The following is a 12773-nucleotide window of genomic DNA, read 5'->3' as shown; positions in this document are numbered from 1 at the left end:
CAAAGATGATTTGCAGGCAATTCAGAGAATAGATAGGAGTGAGAATAGATAGTAGTGAGTAGATAGCGGTGCATCGGAGAATAGATAATAGTGAGCTGAGGACAGTAACAGGGCATTAGGTATGGCTCTAAGTCTCCAAATCTGAAGCCAAAGAGACATAAAATTTTAATCTAATATACCATTATATTTCACAAATTCAAATTAAATCTGCAATGTAATTTTGCATGGCTACTAGATAAATATTTCGAAACACAGCTTTTAATAAAAGCAGTTTATATTTGCTTTGAACTGATTAATCTGCATGTTACACTTACAGGTAATTGTCAGTTGAGATAAACAACAAATATGAAATTGTGTGCCATTTTCAGGTTTCTATTCCTTAAGAGTGTTAGGCTCTGATGAAGAGACAATTTCTTTAATGCTCTTTTCAATTCTGGTATCTATTTTAGGAAGCAATTTACATGAATTCAACCTGTAATCTGTGTGGCAGTCACGCACAAGTTAAAAGCAGAACAGGAAAATGATCTCTGGGCTTGGCAAGGGCATTTCCTGGAACAATATCTAGGTGGGGCAAAGCAGTGGCTTCCACAGACTTAATATATAATTTTTTTTGACAGGCAGAGTGGACAGTGAGAGAGAGACAGACAGAAAGGTCTTCCTTTTCCGTTGGTTCACCCTGCAGTGGCCGCTGCAGCTGGTGTGCTGTAGCCGGCGTACCTTGCTGATCCGAAGGCAGGAGCCAGGTGCTTCTCCTGGTCCCATGCGGGTACAGGGCCCAAGCACTTGGGCCATCCTCCTCTGCACTCCCGGGCCACAGCAGAGAGCTGGCCTGGAAGAGGAGCAACCGGGACAGAATCTGGCGCCCCGACCGGGACTAGAACCCAGTGTGCCGGTGCCGCAGGCGGGGGATTAGCCTATTGAACTGGGGAGCCGGCATTAATATATAATTTTAAAAGAAGATTTATTTATGTATTTGAAAGACAGAGTTACAAAGAGGCAGACGCAGAGAGAAAGAGAGAGATCTTCCATTCACTGGTTCACTCCCCAAATGACCTCAACATCCAGGTCTGAGCCAGCTGGAAGCCAGAAGCTTCTTTCTGGTCTCCCATGGGGGTTTAGGGGCCCAAATACTTGTGCCATCTTCCCCTGCTTTCCCAGGCACATTAGCAGGGAACAGGATCAGAAATGGAGCAGCAGGAACTTGAACTGGCACCCATTTGAGATGCTAGCACTGCAAGTAGTGGCTTTACCCACTGCACCACAGGGAAGCCCCTTAATATGTCATTTAAAGCTTTGGTGGTGGAGCAATAGCATGTATCTTTTGGATACATAACCTTTTAGTATGTGTTCAAAATCTGGCAGAAGGATTGTTATGTGAATTGAGCAGAAATTTCTCTCTATATATATGTTTATTTTAATTGACACATGAGAATTATATGTATTTATGGGATATCTTGTGATGTTTTGATTCATATATACAGCATGCAATATTCAATCTAGGGTTAAGAAATATATCATCACATATTCACCATTTCTTTATGGTAAAAATCAAATTCCTTTCTTTTAAATTTTTAAAAAAGAAATATACATAGTACATTCCTTAAAACACTGATGTCACAGACACACAATAGAAACAGAGCGACAGAAAAAGAGACATGTGGTACTGGAAGCAGAAGTTGGAGTGTTTCACCTTGAAGACAGAGCAAGGAGCCATGAGCCAAGGAATGCAGTTGGCTTCTCCTGGAAATTTCAAAAGAAACCATCGCAGCCTTGAGCTGTACCTTGAGCTTAGCCTAGTGCAACTTATTTTGGACTTCTGAGCTCTAGAACCACAATCTCATAAACATGTGTTGTCTATCATGTTAGTGATAGTTGGTTGCAGGAACAGGAACCAAACACAGGTTGCTACTCCAAAACACAAGTTCCACGAAGTGGATCATGTTATCTTCACAGTATGTCTCACATCTCATGATTTCTCAAGACATCTGACACTAAGACATAGTCCAGGCTGTGCTTTTCTTTTATTGGGAATGTGGTGAGAATTCCTGGTTGGTCTTCTTGCTTTTACTCTTCACCCCTACAGTCTGTAGTCCACAGAGCAACTAAGGAATTTTCTTTAAAAAAAAGTCCCTTTCCTGGATCCAAGGCAAATCCAAAGTTGACTCGAGATCATGTGCCATCTGCTCCTGAGCACCACTTGGACCTTATCCAAGTCATTCTACCCCTTGCTCTTGTAACAAAGCTTTTCATGAGTATTTGATGCTAAATATGTTATATGACAGAATAGGACTTCAAAGAAGGAGTCTGATCAAGGCTGAAGATAGGTAATGATTCATGAAGGAAGTGGGACCCAAGGAATTTTTTCAAAAGATCAATTTTATTTATTTGAAAAGCAGAAGTGCAGAGAGAGGGGGAGAGATAGAGGAAGAGAGCGAGAGAGTGAGAGCGCGTGCATGAGAGAGAGAGAGAGAGAGAGAGAGAGAGAGAGAGAATCTTCCACCTGCTGGTCTACTCCCCCAGTGGCCGCAACGGCCAGAGATGAACCACACCAAAGCCAGGAGCCTGGAACTCAATCCAGGTCTCCCATGTGGGTGATAGGGACCCAAGCACTTGAGCCATCTTCTGCTGCTTTCCCAAGCACAATTGCAGGGAGCTGGATCAGAAGTGGATGGGGCAGCTGGGGCTTCAACTGGTGCTCATATGGAATGCCAATATCACAGGCAGTGGCTTAACCCATTACATGACAATGCCAACCTCCAAAGAATTTTTTAACATATGGATAATAAAGGAGGAACATTCTCCCCAGGAAGTGTAAATGACCTAGATGAAGGTGTAATTTCAAGGAAATATAATAAGCCTTATGTGTCAATTTACCAGGTCAATGACTCTTCTCAACTCTCTGCAAAATATTTCTGTCCTTCTAGGTTGTGACAGCCAGGACTGAAAACAACATAAAAGTGTGACAAGGATTATATGTAGTGAGTTTTCTATACCACATTTTCTGAAGATTGTTATCCATTTTGATAAATATAAATTTTGTGTTAAACAATTTATATCAGTGTTCAATTGAGGCTTAATGATTAGTTTTGAGCTGATTAGTATTTTTAAAGAATTACATAAATATAGGCCAGTTCTATCCAAAATACATGGATAATGTATATACCTATTATGATCAAAGGCATATTTTATAAAACCTAAAACTGTTATGTGACAGTTGCTGTCGTAGGATCTGAAAGTATAATGGTGAGTACAATATCCTTGCATTTAGGTGCTCAAAGTCTGGTATAAGAGATAAAAACAGGTAATCATTTTATAATGGATGTTTTGGTCGGGATTCTCCAGAGAAAGAGAACCAAATGATAAATGCAGATACACAGTAAGAGGATTATTATGAGGGATTGACTCAGGTAATTATGGGGTTTAGAAGGTCCTCAGTTTCTGTCTGCAAGCAGAGCACCTCAGGTCACCATTATATAGTTCCCTTCAGTGCCTGCTAACCAAGGCGATCACAGGTGTGAGTACCAGTGTGAGTGCAAAGATTCAAGAACCAGAGCACTGACATCCCAGGTCAGGAAGAGAATGTACACTCAGGCTTCACCTCCTGCTTGTTCTGTTCAGACCCTCAAGGGACTGGGTGCTGCCCACAAGGGCGGGTGATTTTCAGTCTAAGGATTCAGGTATTTATCTTTTCACACCTTCACAAATCTATCCAGACACTTCCAGAAATGAAGTTTTATCAGCTCTCTGGGCATTCATTGGCCCAGACAAGTTGACATGTGAAGTCACATGTGTTATTGAAAAATAATCCATGAAGCGAAAGAGAAATCAGGTCATTCTACTTGGGAAAATATGATTTTGGTGACAATAATCAAGGACTTTTGGTGGATAAAATAATAATTCTTTGAGGAAGCAATGTTTGAGCTAGCACATGAAACACAGCACTCACCAGGAAGATGGAGAAGATGGGTGAAAAGAAAGCCCATGGACACAACAAAGTGCTGTGTGTGTAAAGGACAAGGAAAGACAGACTGCAGGGACTTGCCTGCGAATTAGAAATGTTTGCATCTGTAAAGTACAGTGAGCAGCAGCTTAAGCAGTGATAGTTGGGTTGGCTCCACAGCATCATGAGGCAGGCCACTCTGGGTAACTGCAGATGTCAGATATGTTGTTGATTGCCCAGGAACTTCCAATACTTCCTGTTCTGCTGCTACTGTGGATAATGGCTCTGATATCATGCTGGCCACCACAGTTAAGGGCATCATGCCCCAGTCTCCTCTCCCTGTCATCTCACCAGTCGGAGCTGGGAAATGCGCCACCACACCCATCATCACTGAGTGAAGGGCAACAGCATTTCCCTGAGCCCTTCTCCCATTAAATAGAGAGGCCGGCTTATGGCTGGACATGAGATCTGTTAGCAGGGGTGAGGGGGAATGGTTGTCACACAGGCCATGAATGAGGGCGGGTTTTGGACATTATGTGGTAGATATTTTGTATTTTTCTCTTTAAAGGTGGGAATAATGTGACTCAGTGTGGATTATTCAAAGAAAATGTGATGATGACAAAAGGGCTTTAAACCTGAGTGATGGGGAATCCATTTACTGATTTAGAGGTAATGTATATGAGGTGTGCCACATGATTTAGGATGGGCAGTCAGAACCTTGCTCCTGACTACGATGAGTGGCAGGTACTCTAAGATGGCATGCTGGGAAGTACAAACATTTCAGTATGGGTAACAGAATAAGAATCTGCAAGAGGAATGGGAATAAGAATATTAAATTTTACTGAACACTAAGTAAGTCATGGTACCTTTAAAACTTTGATACAAATCTAAGAGACTCTGAGTATAAGCAGAATGTATACAACACTTTCATTTTCTTCTGCTTCAAACTCCTGGAGCACCTTTTCCAGTATATGGCATCTAAAATCCACTCTCCTGAGTCTTTCGGCTCTGTTTGTGGAGCGGGAAATTGTCTACTGACCAGAAGAAATGGCATGCATATTTTTAGCGCCTCACACTCCATTTTAGATTCAAAGGAGGTGGACAAAGGTGAAGAAGAAAAGATTTTTGTTTAGTTTTTGATCATGAAATTTTTGTGTCCATATGTACAGAAATGTTAAACAAAGGGACAACATTGAGTCACATTTACAATGTGGCTCAATTCAGTTTCCCATGTGAAGATGAAACCCAAATTAACCTAACTGTGACTTGAGTAGTTAGTCTACACTTCTCCCACTTTTGAGGGGAAAAAGTGAGGGAAGAAGGAAAATAAAATGTTTGTTGTGTCCCTCCGTTTTGCTGAGGAGAAAGCATTTATAATGTGCCCATTCTGTGCCAGGAACCATCATAGTTCCGCCAGCGAGCAATGAATAAAATGAAGTGTCTGAAGTTCATTCACCTTTGATGATTTTAATTGAGGAGTCCTCTTTGGTGGCTCTTTGAGGAGAGCACTTTGAACTTGCTGTTTTGGAACAGAAATGAATGGGTCAGAATTAACTGTTTCTCCTTCTCTTCACACTTCCTCATTATTGTCTCCTTGTCATTGGGCTGCTGATTTGCTAGCTCTCTACCAGAAACACTGGGGCAGTAACCATAACCCACTTCCCTACACAGCATAGGTACACAACTCTTGTCCCCACCCCCCTTATTTTTAAAGATTTATTTGTTTATTTGAGAGGCAGAGTTACAGACAGAGAGAGAGGAAGAGATAAAGAGAGAAGTCTTCCATCCACTGGTTCACTCCCTAAATGGCTGCAATGGCTGGAGCTGGGCCAATCTGAAGCCAGGATATAGGAGCTTCTTCCGGGTCTACCAGATAGGTGCAGGGGCTCAAGTACTTGGGCCATCCTCTGCTGCTTTCCCAGGCCATTAACAGAGAGCTAGATCACAAGGGGAACTGCTGGAACACAAACCAGCACCCCATGGGATGTGGGAGCCGGAGGCGGAGGCTTAATTTACTACGCCACAGTGCCAGCCCCAGAACTCTTGCACATAACACTAGAGAGGGGATTGTGCTCAGAAACTCCCATCAGCTTTCTGCCTCTGAAATTTCCTCTCTCTGTCTCTCTCTGGGTGTGTGTCTGTGCGTATCTCTTTCTCTCTTCTGTGGGTATGTGTCTTTTTTCTGCCTGTGTCTGGGTCTCTTTCTCTGTCTCTCTTTCTGTCTGTCTCTATCTCCCTCATATGCATACCAACTCTACCAGTCACAGACTATTGCTTTACCAAAAGTAGTTCAGCCGCTTGAAATGGTTGTTCCTAATAGCTCTTTTGAGGAATGGAGGAGTCGCTGAAGTAAAGCAAACGTGTCAGGAGATCTCAATTCTAATTAACGTTGCCACTGGTTGCTGTGTTATTTTATTAAAGTCACTGTTGTTTAGTAAATCAGAGATTCCCCCAGAGAGAGATTCTTGATGCCAGTGGATAACTGGGACTCAAATGTTTTTGAAAATAATGGGAAAAATTGGGGAAATTACACACATAAATGTGTTATGAACAAAAGCTCAAATTTCAATCACTGAATCAATTAACAAATAGTTTCCAAGTATCTTGCATCCAACTCTGTATGGTTTCTGTGGTACAAACACCATAGGCCATATAAAATATGGTTTCAGCCACTCAGATCTCTTTTGTGCTTTTGTATGTCACAGAACTATCGAATATAAATTAACTAAATTATATTGTGATTTTTACTATTATCTAATATTTACATTTATAATCATTCAGAGAACAGAAAATTAGTGTTGCCTTGAAAAATGGTAGAGGACTTAATAGGAGATAATGAATCTTAAGCCAGGATTAAATCAGATCTTAAAAATCATCCTTATTTTTATTATCAGTTGAATAGAAACATGGATAATTTTCATTGTGGGATAAAGGAAGCAAATAAAAGCTGGAAGCAGACATCTCCTGGCTTGGCCCTCTCAAGTTAGCCTGAATATAGATGCAGTTTTGCAAATAAACTCAAGAAGCCTTGTCTTATAAGCAAAATGGCATCACACACCCACACATACATACACACACGCATACATACACACACACATACATACACACACAACTATTAGTGTAAAATGTGACTCTACACAAGAATGGAAATCCTATCAATGAAAGGAGCATTGACTTTTTTTTTAATCTGGGTTTGATATGTTTGACTTGCTGTGTTTCAGCTGTTCAGAGAGGGTCCATGGGGAACTGCAAGCTGAGGCACCTGTAGGACAGACAGGTACATAAGCAGGTGAAGCAAAGAGGTGCCTTTCTTCAGAACAGACATGCTTTTGCTTACACAGGTACACATAGTGCATAAGTACATCTGTACATCAGGCCAGAAAGGAAGATGTTCACCCTGATGTATTTTGGGATATGAAGCTCTTTTGGTCCAAGTCATATATTCGCACTTCTGTTAGAAGCATGGATATGGACTATATGGGGGTCATATCTTAAAAAGGTTTATGGAAATGCACATTATGTTCTAGCTCCATTTTTTGCATGAACTTTTTGAAGCACACTCAGATTTCTACATTATGAGGAAAATCTGTTGCAAGTTGGTGAAGGTCGGGATGTCAGGATGGAGATGCAGGTGAGCTGGAGAGGACTCCTCAAGGGACAGAAGCTACTTAGCACCAGCTGGTGCTACCATGAGAAATGCTTGCCTGAAGCTCTCAGATTTAATTGCTATTTTGTACAATCTCCCAATTTTTAAATACGGCTCTATTTTCAGTAAATACTAGTTAAATAACTCACTTTCTCTGATTGGGTACAATCTGAAGGCTGCCAATAAGCATTTTCTGGTTTGCAAAATCAAGCAGTGATCATTAGGTAGAGATGTGGATTTAATAGTGTAGGACGGGAAAGATGGAGGAAGAGGTGCCTGTAAATCTACCTTGCTGTGCAGCCTTTTAGTTTCCAGAAGTGGTAGCTGCTTGAGAAGACTGTGGTAGGGGTAGAATTGGGAATGAGCTAGAGAATGCGATTTTGGATGGTAAGAAGTGGGGATTTCTTATTTGTAGAAGAGAAAAGGGGGTCTGGAGTTCTGCAAATAGTAAAGACCAGTAGCCTAGTCCTTCATCATGCTTGGCAAAGAGTTAAGACCTGTTCCTGGGAGGGAAGACATGGGGGGTCGATTTTGCGTGGTGGTTCCAGTGAAACTGGACTTCACACATTGAGGTTCCATCCTCTACAAGTGGAATTCTGTGCCTTAAAGGGCTGTTTGTGTTGGATAGTAGACTTGTCATAACCAGCATGAGCTGAAGACTAGAGGGATCATACTCTATATTGTGTTCTGGGCTCCTTTTTTTCTGATCAATTGTCATTTCAGATTTGGCCCTTTATATCCAAGTGGGGTGCTGAGCAGCCAAATTCAAAGTGAAAGATATATATGTATTTGGTTTCATTTAAAGAAAAAAGAAGTGTGTCATTTCTTGCATACCACCTTTGTGGGATAAATTTTATGCTAATTATAATGAATGCACATGTAACATAGTACTGAGTACCAAAGTTTGGACAACCCCCAAAAATCTGGATTTAAATCTTGGTTCTATTTGTTGTTAGTTGATGATTTGGCACATGTCCTTTCCTCTCTCTGAGCTTCCTTCATAAAAGTTGGATGATAACAGTAACTAATTTGTTGATACTATTGAGAATTAAAGGTGAGAATGAAATGAGATAATGTATAGCACATTTAGCATGGTGTCTGAAATACAATGAAATTTAAATAAATACTAGTCTTCACTACGATTTCTGATACCTCACAGAAATGTTTGCAGCAGAGCAGAGAGAGTCATGGGAATAGATTGATGATGAATAGTTTCCTATAAGAAGTGACATTTCACCGGGGCCTAGAATTGAGCAAAGCTTAAAGAAATGAGGTAACAGACCAGTGAGCAACGTGGGTCACTTTGCTGTGGATGCTGAACGCTCTGGCTACAACACGATACTTTGCCCACCTCTAACTATGGCTCCTAAGGCATTTGTATGTATTATTTGTATTACGTATTGTATTTGTATTATGTATTTGTATTTGTATATGTATTGTGTATTGTATTATTTGTATATGTATTATGTGTTCTGATGCCCTCTTTGAAGACTGGAAGATCTAAAAGATGTTAGGGCGTCAGTCAAAGGACCAAGAGCCGAGACCATGGAAGGAGATCTGACAGAAAGGATGCCGCTTGATATGAGCAGCACAAAACTAGGATTCAAGGGCTGAAGTGAATTGAATCTAAGGGTGAAATCTTTACATATTGAATTGTTATATGATTTATAAGAAACATACTTTCCTTTTGAAAATTCTGAAATATTACTTTACTAGATAACACTGGAAATACCGACTAATTTTGCTGGTAAACTTATGGACAGTGATAACCCAAAGGCATTCCATTCGTATTTCAGGCCCTCATGTGCAAGAAGAGAACACAAGACCAGAGATATGAAACCCAGGCAAGCAGCATGGGCTCAGGCAGCAAAACTGGAAACTGTGCAGTAGTACTTATGACAATAATTCCCAGTAAACATAATAAATCTGTATAGCCGCTTTTAGTGCAAGCAAGCCATTCTTGGAAAAATGTCAACAAATTAATATTTTGGTGATGATTACTGGGAGAAATCATATAATGTTGCTGTGGCCCAGTTTATCTATCTTTACAGAAAAAAAATAAGGAAATTTCCCTCTATAGGCAATTATGAGGGTTAAATTTTAAAAGGCATGAGAATGCCTATTACAAAGTTTGTTGATAATTGCTAGCAGATCAAAGTTTATTCTATTCCCATCCAATTTTATTAGAAGTTTATGTTTTTTCCTAGGACTGAAGACTGAATGTATCCTTTAGAAAGATCACAAAATTGTAAATACGATGTGATTTTCTTTAGTTACATGAGGTTTAACCGATTATGGGATTACTCTTCATTAAAAACAGCCTGTACTTCACTTATTTTTGCATTTTTCTTTTTTTTTTAAAGATTTATTTATTTACTTAGAAGGCAGAGTTACAGAGAGGCAAAGGCAGAGAGAGACCAAGGTTTTCCATTTGCTGGTTCACTCCCTAAATGGCCTCAACAGCCAGAGCTGGGCTGATCTGAAACCAGGATCCAGGAGCTTCTCTCAGGTCTCCCACATGGATGCAGGGGCCCAAGAATTTAGGGCACCTTCCATTGCTTCCCCAAGCCATAACAGAGATCTGGATTGGAAGTGGAGCAGCCAGGACTTGAACAGGTGCCTATATGGAATGCTGGCACTGCAGGCAGTAGCACTACCCACTATGCCACAGCACCAGCCCCATTATGCATTTTTCAATAGAGATTTTAGGCTAGTATGATGGCCATTTTTAGATCCTTGGTATCTGCATTTGTAGATGAAATTTGGAGAAAGGATGAGGAACAAACCTTAAGATTTGGTTGTTGAATTACACACAATTATTGAAAACTGTCAACCTTTAATAATGTTTTTCTTCTTGGTAGCAATAAATGGGGTTTGAAATCATGTTGGTAAGCGCAAGGGATCACAAGAAAATACTGGTATCTGTAAACATACATATTTTAATGAATGAATATATAAATTGGGGTTTGTACATCTGTTCATTCAGTCATGCATTCCTTTTGTGTTTATATTTTAGAAAAAGCTGATTCAGGCTCTACTCTGTGCCATGTATCGAACAAGTGCTAGAACATCAGGGAAGTATGGGATTTCAGAGCCTGAAATCCCAGTACATTTTTCTCATTGTTTTGAAGGGGATATGCTCGGTATCATAACAAACCAAGAACACTCATGTAATTTGTTCCCTGGCTGCAGGGAAGGGAATTCAAACAGGCTTCCTGGAGGAGGAGCCAGACAAATGTAAGGAAATAAGGTATTCCTTGTAGCTCACTCACAGCAGTATAGGTGAGAAATACTTCCTTTTGGACCATGAACAAAACTCAATGAGAGTCAAGTTAAGGACTGGGTTTGAGGATGTTGTTATAGTAGGTAATTAAGACAAATACCATGGTCTGTTTGAATTTGCTCCCACCAATAAAATATTTTTTATTATTATTATATCATAATATGGGACAATGATGAAAAAGTAGAACATTCTTAACACACAAAAAGTGAAAGTCAAAAGTGAAATTCCTCTCTCCCCCTTCTCCCTCACAATCCCACTTTTCAAAATATTATGTGTAGCAGTCAGAGTCCTGTCTTCACAGTTTAGTAAGTCCTTTGATAAGGATCACACTTTCTCTGTTCTCCATTGTGCTCATCTCTTATGCAACAGGAGCAACACACCAATCTGGCAGTTTGGGAATTTACTGTAATTTGAACTTCGCTGTAGGAGGTTGACTAACTTCCTGCTTGGCTCTGCTTCAGCCCCAGGCAGCTGTGGGCTTCAGTATCTACAGCCCTCTAGGCTGTCATTCTGTACAGTCTGCTTATGCACCAGCAGACACTTCTCCACATCTGCTCTCCTTCCAGTCCTAATTGGGTGCTTGGTTCCTTCCTTGGGGAACATTTGCCAGCTCCTGCGGCTCGATTCTTCTCACTGCTTTCTCACTCTGGAGTTTCATTCTCCCTTTCAGAATTCTAGTAGTAAACACATAACAGAATTCTCGTTTGGAGAGTAATGTCAGTCATTACCCCCTATAGCCCCACTTTTATTTCTCTGTGGAAAACTGTGACTTCATCTGGCTTGAGTTTGTGATCACTAGAGAAATTCTTTAATTTGTATTTCTCCTGATATTGATAGAACGGCTCTGAGACACAATCAGAAAAAGAGAACTGGGAGTGAGCTAACGATTTTAAACAACCAAAGCATGTTTTTATAGAGTTTCAATGTAAATAAAAACAGTTTAAAATGCAAAGGATAATTTCAAAATAATAGAAGATAATTACTCTCACATTCCAAGGCAAAAAGTTAGATCACAGGCTAAACTTGCAAGGGAGGTGGTAAAAATGAATGTTGTCCTTAACTGAACTCCCATTTTTAGCCTAGGAAAGTGGTTTGAGGCTGAGAGTTAGAAACTTGATATTACAGAATTTTAGATAGCCTGTTTTTGGGGTGTGTGTGTGCTTGTACATACACATGTGTGATGAGCCTCCATCCCCAAAGGAGGAGGGGAAAAAGTGCTTCCCTAGTGGAAAATCAAAGGACAGAGACTTTATCCCTTACCAAGTCTGATATTGTTTTAACAGTTTGGTGGACACAGCAGGAAAAACGTCTGAAAGATTGGCTGAATGGTCTATGATTACAGAGCAGAAAGCCGCTGGGCAAGCAACAATCCGACTGCAGATGATTGGTTCAAGATGTGTGTAAGGGTGTTTCTCCTGCATCTGCTTAGGTCTGGGACAGAAACTGCAGGGTGCCTAAGTGAGGGGACTGCCTGGAGAAGCAAAACCTTCTGAGACCTGACCCTAAGTACCTAGAGGATGCCTGGTGAGGGAGGGAAGACGAGAGCATACAGCCATGAGCCAGTCATGGGAGCCCTAAAGGTACACCTGCGAGCACCTCAGAGAGAGATCTTTAGTGTCAGGCACTGGCTACAGGCAGGGAGGGAGAGCCACCAGTTCACGCCCAGCCTCTCAACAACCTTCCTCACCCTCCCATCTCCTCCTCCCTCCTGTTTCTGCCCTAGGGAGAGCAGACATTGTGGAGGTCAAAGTGGGGGCAGACGGATAAGAACAGGCCCATTAGACAATGTCAGAGGCCATCTCATTTGCACCGGAAACGGGCCCAACCTTGAAATAGTGCTCCAAATCTTTATTACTAGAAGCAAATGGACATTAAAATTGGGACTTAAGTAACACTTTTTGCCA

General features: G+C 40.9%; 1 protein-coding gene across 2 annotated transcripts in view; it reads left to right on the top strand.

Annotated features, from left to right (window-relative positions):
* The window catches only part of NYAP2 (neuronal tyrosine-phosphorylated phosphoinositide-3-kinase adaptor 2), a 346323-nt gene that overhangs the window by 229999 nt on the left and 103551 nt on the right, over positions 1-12773 (top strand). The window lies entirely within an intron of this gene.

The sequence above is a fragment of the Oryctolagus cuniculus genome, chromosome 3 (genome assembly GCF_051225735.1).
Source record: "Oryctolagus cuniculus isolate XC-2025 breed Fujian yellow rabbit chromosome 3, ASM5122573v1, whole genome shotgun sequence".
Taxonomy (NCBI): Eukaryota; Metazoa; Chordata; class Mammalia; order Lagomorpha; family Leporidae; genus Oryctolagus; species Oryctolagus cuniculus.
The sequence above is the reverse complement of the archived record's forward strand: the minus strand, read 5'-3'. Positions and strand labels throughout refer to the sequence as shown.